The sequence below is a fragment of the Cygnus olor genome, chromosome 1 (assembly GCF_009769625.2).
Source record: "Cygnus olor isolate bCygOlo1 chromosome 1, bCygOlo1.pri.v2, whole genome shotgun sequence".
Classification (NCBI taxonomy): Eukaryota; Metazoa; Chordata; class Aves; order Anseriformes; family Anatidae; genus Cygnus; species Cygnus olor.
In genome coordinates, this window is record NC_049169.1 from 65,959,223 (window position 1) to 65,972,189 (window position 12,967).

Here is a 12,967-nt window from a genome sequence, read left to right on the forward strand (position 1 = left end):
TTGTGCGTGTCAGATGCGATTGTGCAACCTTAGTAAACAGTGGAAGTGGGAGATCCAAGGTTTTCAAGATTTCAAGCGGAAGATGCTTTAAACAATTGTGAAGTCATGGTGCATTTTTGGTATTATAAATATTTGACCTTGATGGAAATGCTGTATGATCATTTGTGTTGATTTGGGAAGGAGAGGAGATGTTTCATTAAAATTGCATTTTCTTTGCACGTGATGTTCTCATCAAGAGTGCTGGGAACAATTTAGAATCAACAGGACATCAGGCAATGACACAGTCATGTTCCCTGTTAGTCTTATTTTCTTAAATTATTTGTAATGCCTCAAAGAAAGCCCTTGAGCAGCTTTTGATAGTCTAATATCCATTTTCTTATTTACAGTAAAGGTATGAGTAACTGGAAGTCTGGTAATTCTATTGTGGAAGTGGAATATGGCCATCACAGTGTGGGACACTTATATTGTTTTGGCTTGAGAGTTTTAGATGGGGCCTATTGGCCTTCCAGAGAGGCAGTTAGTTGAAAGCTGCCATTGCTTTCCATGTTCATAGCAATGAGAGATGCAGTTAGCAGGAAAGGAGTTAATCTCCAGAATAGTTGTGGAGAGAGCTGTGTTTATTTTCACCTGGGGAGCCCACTAGTTTGATATCTTAAAGTACTTCTAACCACAGTCATTCAAAAACCTTAAGTCAGGCTACCATACCCTCTGTGATGTTAGCTTAAAAATTATGATGTATTTGATTTAAAAAGAATTGTGAAGCTCTTTGGCTTGTTTTCTGACCCAATGGATTATATCAGAGACATGTTTTCAGGCACGAAAAGTAGCAACTTTTTAAATGGACGGTGAGAATCTCTGTAGAGGAGCTGAACATTAACAAAAGTAATTAACAGCACTATTAATTGGTCTCACAAAAGAGCCATGCTTGGTAACCTGATGGAAGGCCTTAGCTTGTGCCCACCTGGGGTTGCTTTGGGCATGTAGCAAGCATTTAAAAAAAACAAACAAACAAACAAAAAAAACTTTTCCTCTGATACGTAGCCACCATGATCCACACTATTCATGCCACCTGTGTTAGGGATTACTGCAGTGTTGTTTGATGCAGACAGTCATGTACCGTGCAATACCTGCAGGCAGTGCAGAACGCAGCTCTCCTTGTGGCAGGGTTTGTCTCATGAAGTGTAGTCTGCACCGGCACTGACTTAATTCCTGGCTGTAAATCAAGGTTTTGTTGTTCTTTCTAGTCCTTCTCCAGTCTAGGCCTTTTGGTATTTACAAGTTGTGTGCCCACCTAATGGTAAGGGGAAGATGCTCAGATTTAAAAGTCTGTGGACTGGGGCACTCTTGGTGAGATGCTGCTGATGGTGGGATGCGCTCTGAGAGTTGTTCTGGCATGGGCTGAGCTTAACTGCCCTTAAACTTCTTGTTCTCCTGGGGACAACATTCTTTCTTCAAGACAAAGGCTTTTGTTACTTCTCTTGAAGTCTTGGGGAGGGAGCCAAATCTCACATAATTCATATCCGTATTGCTTATATGACCTCAGTCCTAGCATAAACTATCTAATGGTCCATTTGTGGCTTTTCTCATCAAGAGAAGTATTTAGTTTGCACCAAAACAGAGCCAGGGAGCCTGGTGCATGCTAACAAATACTTGCTCTAGAGAACAAGATGCCAGTCCAGCGTGAAACAGGGAAACCATCAACAGTTCCTGACAGACATCTTCTATTATAGTCTTTATGTTTCTGAACAGGGACATGTTTATTGAACCAGGCTTCTATGGGGCTGATGTGGCTTTTAGAAAGCCTGCTGAGGTCTCTAGCTAACACAGCCTCACTGTGAGTTTTTGAATTGTAAAAATGCCTGTTGATTAGCCTAGATAGATGCTATCAAATCCATATGTATTAGAGCATAACTTTTCTTATGAGGTCTTTAGATAAGACTGGCTGAGCCAACCATAAATAGTACATTGCAGGGTTACATTATTACATAACAAGTTAGCACAAAGGTTTTGGAAGCTAGATCTCTAGGTCCCATTCAAGTGCTGTCCCTGAGATATTGTCAGCATCAGTGAAAGGGTTATAAGCATTGTACTTGCTGTGTTTTGCCATCCATAAAAAATTGTCTTTTCCTTCATTTGCCTCACAAAATGTAGCAGACTTTTTCACTGTGAGGAGACTACCTGCACAGATTTGTTCTAAAATTACATGAATGTAGCATGCACTGCAGTTTCTTGTCACTTAGACTCTGTATGTGTGTGGCAACAGCATGATTAATAACAGGGGATCCTCTGGGTCATTGGCAGCCTTCTTCTGCATGGAAAGCCCAACATCTGCTGTTTGGATTGAGGTCCAAGTCGACTTACAACTGTTTGGGGGGGAGGGGGAAATTCTGAAGCACAATGATTCTTTTAAAATAAAATTATGAAGCACATGGTGAATTTTTGCATGCAAATCTTAAGCTCATCTGTATTGGGGTTAGGAAATGGGTTGTCTGAGGTAGAGTGAAGAGATTGGGTTGTGGCATGGCAGCAGAGAGGATGGAATAATTTTTTTCTAAGTCAAGAAGATTTTCTATGTTTTTTTTGTTTGTTGTTGTTGTTTGTTTGTTTTTCCTCTGGCTCAGTCCATAAGAAATAATCCAGTTTAGGAGGGACACCTTTTGTATTCAGATTGAAGCATTCAGTGACCTGTTTGAGAATAAAGAGAGTTTCCATGTAAGTGTTGCCAGAAGTGGGAGAAACAACATATGAATTGGCCTCTGAAGTAAATTACTAATTTCCATGCTTTGCAGATGGAGAAACTGAAACAAAAGTTCAAAGTTTAACACTTTAAGTGTCTTCTAACTCTATATGCCTCATAGTGGCTACCAGTGCTAGACACCTGGGTTGACATAGGTATCTGAGAGTTTCAGATAGGTGGGTAAAGGACATTAGCATCAGAGCTAAGAATCCCTTTTCTCTAAGTCCCTTTTATGGACTGGGACTCAGCTGCTTCCTGCTGGAAAAACTCTTAGCTGCGTAGCAGAAAATTCAGGGACTGTCACACGCAGGAAGTGGTTCATTTGCAAGCAGACAAGTCACTTCACCCACAGGCAGACAGGTAACAGTGCCACTAACAGTCTTTAAGCTCAAATTATTCCAGGTGCCAAATTAATTTAGTGCCTCCTAAAATCAAAAGGGTTTGAGGTCATGAATTCAACAAAGCCTGAAGACTGTGTCAGGATGACTGTTGTGGGGACATAAATATTCCATAATCTTCAAGAGAACAGATGACATTTTTATTCTTCTTAGTTATATGGACATTCACAAGACCACTTGTCATAAGGAAAGAGATGGACAGTTGTTTAAAACATGAGATAGACATTTTGTACCCAGGTCACAAAAACATTTGTAGCATCATGGGAGAAGCCTGCAGGGGCACTGAATTTAGTGCCTTTGGGTTCACATTACAACTTTTAAAATTGCTGTTAAGTATCTATACATTTCCAAGAAGTGCAGCAGGGATTGATTTTTTGTTGTTGTTGTTTTTATTTTTTAAATAAGGATTTTGAGTTCCTTCCTTGAAAACATATTTCGGAGTGAGAAGTACAGGTTTTGTTGTGACTGTGTGAGGTGTAAGGCAGGGCAGTAGGTCAGGTACTTCCCACAGTTCTCATCCCAGTGCTGGCAGTTGCTTTGTGAACAAAATAAAAATAAAAAGGGATCATTGAGCAACCTTTTTTTTTTTTAACCCTTTTTAAAGTCATAATGCTTCTAGAAATATAATCCACATCCAGTCTGTTTAGCCTGGAATTAACATTTAAATGAATGGTGCATATTTTCAAAAGCACATGGATGATTTAGATTTCAAAGTGGTAAGTTATGTCCAAAAATTAGACATAAGCACTTTAGATCTTCGATACATAGGCCAGACTGCGCTGTTCAACTATTCTGTTACAGTCATACTAACATACATTTCTGTAGTATGTACTTTATTTCAGCATACCTCCTGTTGTACCAACACAGCCTTCTTGTTTAAAAACAAAACAAAACAAACAAAAAAACAAAAAAACACTTCACATGTGCATTGGAGCATCTATCTTAATGTGGCAGTAAGATCAATATATTGGTTTGAGAAAGGAAAGAGAAGGAAAACAGTTCCCTTGATGGACATAAGTAGACAAGTGCAAAATCAGCATGTATACCAAAACTTAATCACTTAAGTGTCTTAGAAACTGCTACCCGTTACCTCCTTTGGCACAGGTAAAATATTGCAAGGCTTTTGAGGGACAGAATCAAGTCAGCCCTTTGTGGCAGGAGTTTTCTGTCGATTACTCTTCTATATCCATTTTACATTATTAAGTATTTTAAAACTTATTTTAAACATTTTGTTCTAGAGGAGGGCAAAAAGAAACATCCAATTTGGCAGTGAAGAAGCATGATCCAATTAAAAAAGAAAATCACTCCTGACTATTGGAAAGGGCAATCAGTTACTCCCACACATGCTAACTCATGCCCATTTAACTTATTAAATTCCATTTCTATCTCCTTTATTCATGCTGCTCAATTATATCACCTCATACATTCTGTTCATCCTCTTTATCTTGTACTTCGTCTTCATGTAACTGCATTGTTGCCACTAGTTATTGCCTATCTGATATCTGCCAAACTTAATTTATATGCTCTTCTACATAAGTTGAATTTGATCAGTAAGTGTTGTGCTCCATACTTGTATTTTCAATGAGATCCTCTGCTGACCCCACCCCAATTTATGTGGCAGAAAAACATGATATCTTTTCCAGGGCTAGAGAGGAAACTTGTTTGTTCCACTAGAACAAAAACTTCCAACTGTTCAACCATTTATTGTATTTAATTTTCTTGTAGAAAGCTAAGCCTGTGAGTTACTCAAAGGCAGCATAGGTAGGTCTTTATCACCACTACTGACATGACCTGCAGTACTTACAGCGTAGCTGCAGTGATTGCAAACTGGGAAACAGAGAATATGAGTAGAAGAACCTAAGGCAGATCTTCCTCACCCTTCTCATGACAGTGCAACATCTTTCTGTCTAGGAGACAACAGCGTGTAACGGGCTTGAGTATATTTTTTAGTTAAAATGAAATAAGACCAGAATTTTCATTCATGAGTGCCTAGAGATGGCTACTATTTACATGCATTTAAATAACTAACTTTGGATTGGCAAAGTCATCCAGCTGTGCTTGTTGTTAATTTGCCATATTGCAGCAGGCAGGTGAAGCAAGGAAACCCTAGAGTGACAGCACTGAATTTTTTTCCATCTAGGTTTTTGTCTGTGTGGGATGCTGCACTAAGTACATTGTGGATACTAAATTACAGTCAGTTTTGGGGGGAGAATTAAGAGAAAAAAAGCTTGCGTATGCTTATAAGGTATTTAGGCTATAGTCCACATTTTCCAATTAATATTATTCTTAACTCTAAAACCGGAAATATTTCTTTTTTCTGCTTTTTTAAGGCGTATGATCTAATAATTTCAAATCATAATTGAAATCCATTTGTGTGGTCTCTTAATTCAGAGATCCCACTGTCTGATAGAAAAATATGAGAGGACTTGTGGCAAAATGTAACTTACAGGGCTTAAGACAATAAGGACAGGTCAAACCACCATGGTAGTCCTCCTCATGTAAGTCTAAGCAAATCCTCTGTCTCATGTTTGATCTTCACCCAGGAAGCTGAATTTGCTCTGGAACAGTTTATAAACTGTTATAAACTGTTTATAAACTGTTTATAAACTAAAAGGGGTTTTGTTGCTTGTTGTAAATGGAAAGACCTCTTAGTGCCATGAGCTAGAAACTGGTTCTTGAAGGCTTAGTCTTCAGCTACACCTGGTTTGGAGGTAGTATACCTAACGAGAGGGAGAACAGGCATCATATTTCCTCTCTGCTGCAATCTTTGTAAAAATTAATCTGTTTACAGACCAAATTGGGCTCAAGAGTAATAGAAGCAGCCTCAAAGCCATGCCAGCTGATGCGTGGAGAAGGCAATGCAAGTAAATAAGGATCAAGCATCATGCAGAGAGCACAGTTCCTGCTGCAGGCACGCTGCTACTGAACCCCCATGTTCTGCCTGTCCTGTATAAAACAGGGGGAATGGAATGGTGATTTTTAATAACCCTCAAATTCCTCCTTTCCAAGAGGAAATTCATTCCTCCTATTTGTAGCGCTGTGTCAATTTGGACATGCCAACCCTCTTTTCAGGAAGGTGAGGATGGGGCATACAGCAACTCTACACGTTCTTAGTTCTTTCTGTATCTCAGCATTCAGCTTGTGACATTTGTCTTATTCCATGCCCTGCACATGCCTTTCTCACCTGTGATTGCTCTTCTGCTTGAGCCTTTGATTCCCTACCCCGCCACTGAGACATCACAGCTGAATCTATTGCAATGGCTACTTTGCAGTCATTGAAATAAACACACCCAGTGCAGTTATTCGGCTTGCATTTGTTTTTTATTTGTTTGTTTTTTTGAATGCATAATCCAAATTTTCAACTGTACTTTCTCATTGTTTTCCAGACAGCTCAAGAAAATTAACACCACTTTATATAGTTGAAGAAATAATGTAATTGAGGTAATAAACACAGAATTCAAGAAATCCAAAATGACATCTCTTTTGAGATGGCAGACATTTTTGCAATATGGCAAAGAAATGTGAGCCATTGCCTATTTCTGTATGTTGAATTGTACATAGTAAGTCTCAAGTTTTATGCAAATACTAACTAGCAGTTAGGAAGATAACTTTTTTTTCAAAATATATATTCTTCTGGCAAACTGAAGTTGACAGTCATCTGTTCTGCATTTATACAGTGTCACTGGTGGAGCTAGGGGCTTAAGTTCATCCTCCTGGTGCATATGAGTTTATGGTATAAATACCACATGAATGGAGAATTCTCTGTTGCCTTCAGTAGAGGGGATACAAGATATGAGAAGTGGCCTGATCAAAGCTTCCAACACGTGAAAGGTTTGTGCGTAGATACAAAGGAGTAGAGGAAGCTGAAGGAGACCGTATCCTTAACAGTTTATTTCCACCAAAGCCAAGGTCATGATAAAGGAAACTGCTGCAAATACCTTCAGGCAAAATTTGGTTTCCAAATCTTAATTCTGTCTTAAACTTTGTTGTTGTTGCATTTAATTATGTCAGCTATTGCCAAGTCCAGTTCCTTTCTTTTCTCTTGGGCTCTAAAAGCTTTAGGAAACGTGCTGTCGTGCAGATTTCTTACATGCTCCTCTACTCTTGAACAAGGCTTCTCAACCATCTGTACCATCTCTCCAGCACATACAGCACCATGTGAGGACGAGTTGCACCACCTTTCCCATGTCATTGCCTAGCTGTTTTTAATCTCAAGTGGCCAATTTGTTGTGCTTTCATTATAAATGGGAAGGGTGTGGAGAAAAAAGGAGAGAACAGTCTGAACCAAATGTCCTCATTAAGCTTATTTCTTCACATTTAACTTAAAACTCTAGGCAGGCTTGCAAGTCCTTTATTTACTTAGGTCACCATTACTCAAGGGAGTAATCTAATTCCAGCACAGCATCTTTTATAGGTAAAGATCATTCCTGTGAGTAGGGCTTACATAATCAGGACCTAAAGCATGTTTCTTTGGGTGTTACAACCTGCAGACTGATGTAATTTTGTTATTTTTGACAGAAGAGGTTAACTCAGTGTAGGAAAAAAAGGGGGTTGTCTTAGAAAAGGTTACTCACAGAAGTACAGACGTCTTGTGATACAGATTTCTCTCATATTTAAGGAATGCCAATGAAAACAAGGAAATATTTATTATTTGATCTTTGCTATGCAGATCTTTTAAAAATAGCACTATGAGTGTACCCAATAACTGTTAGCCTTTATCCTACCCATAAGCATGTGTACTGGCATGATTATTCAGCATGTCTTCAAAAAAAAAAAATCCCAATACCATCAATGTGGGACCACTACATCAGAGTGTAGGTAATCCCTTCCAACCAAAGAAAATAAACCCCACACTGACACCAAAGATAAGGAGATAGTCGAAGAATCGTAGCTTGGCTTAGCAGGAAGTTTGTCAGAAGTGCTCTGGATGGATCAGACTCTTTCCAGCACCGCTTTTTCCTTCTTCAGGTAGTGCCCAAAGGTCTCATTCAGAATAATGGGAGTAGGGCATGTCTGTGTAAGAGTCCATGCCATTAGGATGCTTGTTCTGAAGCATCTGAAAATCTAGGAATGTCATCTATCACCTCCCAAGAACAATTTGTATTGTTTTTAAGATATGCTGTTGTCTGGATCATAAAGAAGCAGAAGTATATGTACAGGTTGTAGCTAACGGTATCAGCAGGAGTGCGTTGGGTTCCCAGTTGCTCACTTGTATTTGCTGGCTGTTGCTGCCTCCTTGATGGGTGAGGGAAGATATTGCTGTTCCAGATTAAAATAGTAAGGATATTATCTAGCCTGTTTTCTTTTTACATTCTCTCCCCCTTGACATTTCCACCACATCTGATGTCGTCCCAAGCTTACATCAAGTGTTGTTTTATATTTTGATCCTAATTGGCTAAATTTTACATTGCTTATTCATTTAAGAACTTGTAAGGAATGGCTTGAAATCCTTTGTTCATTTTCTCTAAAATCAGTGTACATCTGCTAACTTGTAAATGAAGTTTTGGGACTTTTTAATAGACCCAAAACCTTCCCATCCTCTCGGGAAAAAATGACTAACCCACCCAGAGTAGCATTTGTCTCGGAATTAAGGCACAAGAGTGTGTAGAAGGGTTGTTAGCTCAGGACACGAGGAGGTACATGGATGTTCCAGTGACTCTGGCATCATTTGGATTAATTCTGTTTATCCCAGCATTGTTAGATGCCTGTGGTCATTGTTGTGGTTTTCACAAAGCATTATCAACAAAGTACAGAGCAGCAGACCAAATAATTGCCTCAACCAGTGAATGCATTTTAAGTCTCCGTTTAGCCAAGGTATTTGTTTGTTGTTTTTTTTCAGTGTTGATCTAGATTTATATCGATATTACCTCTTGTATAAGTGCTATCAGAGGAAAAATGTGAAAGTACACAGAACTGAGAGGAGACAAATTTGAGGAAATATTTTAAGTATTTGAATGGCTACCAGAGACCTTCCCTCTTCTCCAAAATCAGCTACTGTCTTCTGAGTTATATCTGCTTGATATTAGTGTGCTTGTTGAGTACACAGGAGTATTAGCTGTTATGAACAACTAAGGAACTTTTCCATGTTTAACATGTTCACTGATAGAACAGGTAATTTCTTGTTCTGAAGGAAGCAATGGGGAAGTAACTGTTGGCCAAAGATGAACAACAGCCCACCTAGCCTGCCTAGTTTCTTAACATTCTATCAAAGTTTGGTTTCTACTGGGTAGAAGGAAAGGAGATCAGATGTCTGTCTTAATCTCCCTTTTTCCCAGAAGCAAATCCAATTCCTGTTTAACACATGTAACAATAACCTATCCCATATGTGTTTTACCCTTTGTTGCAATTATTTTTTCTGAGTTGTCTGAGTAGCTATGCCTCTTATTTTTTCAGTTTTAGATTATGTTCTCCTGGTTTGTCCTGCCACATCAATCACAATTCAGAAAACATCTGCTAGCCCTCTGCAAAGAATCTCTTTTTTCAACTTTAGTAATGCTGAAGCTGTTCAACATTTTTCCAACAGAAGCATTTTTTGACAGGAAGTAGCTCATGGAATAAAAGAAATAGAAGAAATTATCAAAGTTATATTCACATCACTTTTTCATAAAGAAAACAAAATTTAGTAAGCCTTAGGAATGGAAATCTCTTTAGAAATTCGACTTCATAATCAAATTACAAAACCTCCTCTGTACATTTTCTTCAACCTTCTTCTCTTTCAGTCAGATATTTGCAGAGGGTGCCCCTTCTTGAAGGCAGTAGTACACTTGGAACTGGGACATAGCAAGCTATATATCTTAAAATTATCATCTGTTGTTCTGTTTTCTATTACTGTTAACACATTAAATTGGAGTGTAGTTGATATTTCTATCTTGTTTTGCATTGGGTGCTGGGTTTCATGATTTTTCTCTAATAATTGCCATTCCTTGCTGTTCAGCATATTTCTGCAGCTGATATTTTCTCATAGGTTGTTACTGTACACTGGTCTTTAATGTGTATTGGAAGTTGCCAAAAGGTAAATTTCCTTTTAATCAACTTTGATATCTCGGTCAGAATTCAAACCAACGTGTCCATGTATCTACACAAACAAGATTTATGAAGGCCTGTTTTTTACCTAGCAGTTCAGCTGTTTAGTACAAACAGCACCCAATGAAACAGCTTAGGGTTGAGTCTCACCATTGTCTTCACAGTGAAGGTGAAAATAAATCTTTAGATTTTAGCCCATCTTTTGCTTTAACAGTCTAGTGTTGAGATCTTAATTGCACTTAAAATCTTTACTTCAGAGGAGGCCAAATGCCATCCAGATTTATGTTTGCAGATGTCTGTATCTGTAAAGAATTTAATTTAGCCTTTTAGTTTTCACTACTCTTGCAGCAGGAGAGCCTTATGAATCCCTCTTGACAGCTTATTATATGTAAAAGGAAATTCAAAATAAATAAATGTTTAGTACCAATGCATTCCAAGAATACATACACAGCTTGCACAGGAATATTTTGAATTGTGCAAGCCACAAAGAAAGTTACAAAGGAAGTAAATATCAATAAAGAACCACTCTTTTTTCTGACAAATATGTCTTTGCAAAAACTACAACCGTTAATTTTTGTGTCCAAACATACTGGAGCTACCTAGAGAGCTGAAGGAAGTTTTGCTTATTATATCAGAAGACATTTTTTCCCCAAGGGCATTTTTATTATCTGATGCCTTCAAACAGAATTTTAAGTCTAATCAGATTTATAAAAATCAAAAGCAGCAGTCTTTCTAGTGTAGAAAAGGAAAAAAAAAAAAAAGCTAGATTTCTAGGTATTCTGAGATGGGGCTAATTAACAACTCAACAAATAAGTCCCTAAATCCAAACTCTCTTCTGAAAATTAAGAGGCAAATTTGTTTAGATTTGTCTGGCCATATATTTCCAAGGATGTTATCATCATACCATGCACTTTCATTGACAGCATTTTCAGTGATTAAAAAAGTGGAAACAAGTCCTTTAAGTGCATGAAGACAGTAATACAGCAGTAATCCCACTTTGTGCGGTTTGAATAATTTTTTCATTACCTGATCAAGTAACTTTCTGTTTTTTATGTTCTTCAAATACTCCTGAATACCCCATATCATGGTGTTTTTGAAAATGTCATGCTATGTCTATCTAGAGCTTAGTCCCAGTGATGCTCATTAAACATTATCTCAAGTTAAGAGATGGAGTGAGTTTTCTTCTCCTGAGCTATACGTCCTGATTTTGGCATAGATGATGCTGCACTTCTACATAGACAGCCATCTAAAGACAAAGCTTTAGGGTTTATTCAGCATTTTGATGGACTTTTTCTTTCACGAGAAGGTAAAACTTAGTGTAGCTCATGGTATGCCAGTTATGATAGGCTTGGAACATTTAGCTCTCACAGGGCCCCAGGAAGATCTATTTTTGTCATCAATATATTTTTCTCCAAGAAAAAAAAAAAAAAAAAGTAATGTTATCATCCCTGGACACACTTGCACTTGCAGGATTGCTGTTAACATTTGTTACCTCCCTAGCTTTTACCTTTTATAAACCTGTTCACAAATGGTAAGTTAGGAGAAGCTCAGACAGCTAAAAGAATCCTTATTATTTAGAAGACAGAAAGGATTATTTAGTGGTGAACAAAAGGGATAATGTCCACTTACCTGGGGAGCCATTAGGATAAGCAGGTAAAAATAACACCCTTCATGACCATGAGAATTTGGCAACTTTGGAAAGGTAATTGTAACATAAATTCATTAGTCCTCCACTTAAATGTTGATGTATTTACAGTTCAGACCGAAGTGCCTTGAGCCCATTTCTGTTACCACAATGCTTTAGCAGTTACAGGTGGCCGTAGTTCCTTGGTTCAAAAATTACATCCTTTAGGGCACAGTAATGTGTGTAGCTGCTATCCAGAGCTGTGCTCAAACAGCAATCGTCATGCTGAAGCAAAGCTTTTTCATCATTATCTCAGATCAGAGATGTCTTAACTATTGGTGGTGTGGTTATTTGTTTTTTTGTTTTCTTTTGGTTTTGGTTTTGTTTTGTTTTGTTGTTGTTGTTTGTTTGTTTTATGTACACTAGAACAGACTTAGGCAGCACAGCTTTTTGATGCATTCATATACAAGTTTTCCCACTGAATCCAGTGGCACAGAAATGGACCAGAATTTGCTCCTCTGCTGGAGTTTGAAAGGCTGATCTTCATCACAGCTGTGCTTGAGTGGGAAGAAATTTAAAAAGTGTAACTGTGATGGATCATTTCACTCAGAACTAGTACAATCTTCTGTCCAGACTGTCTTTGATTTTGCATAGATGTGCAGAGAGCAGGATGAATAAAAGTTCTCCCTATTTCTGATCCCTTGTGGGGATTTAAGTATAGATAAAACCTTTACAATGAGCACACAAACAGTTTTCTTGGAGAGTCCATTATCATCCAGTCAGCAGAAAGTCAAAGATAATTCTTGGTAAAAGGTGATAGCTGATTCTTGCTGGCCTGGGGACTGCCTTTCACCTGCCTTGCTTTCAGCCTGTTTTGGGGAGTTCAAGGTAGCCTCAAAATTAACTCACAGCACTTCATTTGTGTTTTTGACCAACAAGCGCTTTCTTTTGTGATGTGCAATTTTCAGTAAGCAGTTAGTTGCTGCTTTTCTCCCCATACTTCTTCTGTGTACACTGGTAACTGCATGGGAGGGACACTACAACATTTTTATTTTTGTTGTTGTTGGTTTTTTTTTTGTTCATTTGTTTTATCTTGAACATCTGTAGATCTTACATGTTCACACCCTCAGCTAAACTGAGCTAGGATCAAATGTCTAGAGAATTAAGTTTAGCTTGTAGAAGCCG

The 12,967-nt window shown here is 38.1% G+C and overlaps 1 protein-coding gene across 1 annotated transcript in view; it reads left to right on the forward strand.

Annotated features, from left to right (window-relative positions):
* Window positions 1–12,967, forward strand: part of CACNA1C (calcium voltage-gated channel subunit alpha1 C) — a 488,233-nt gene that overhangs the window by 298,405 nt on the left and 176,861 nt on the right.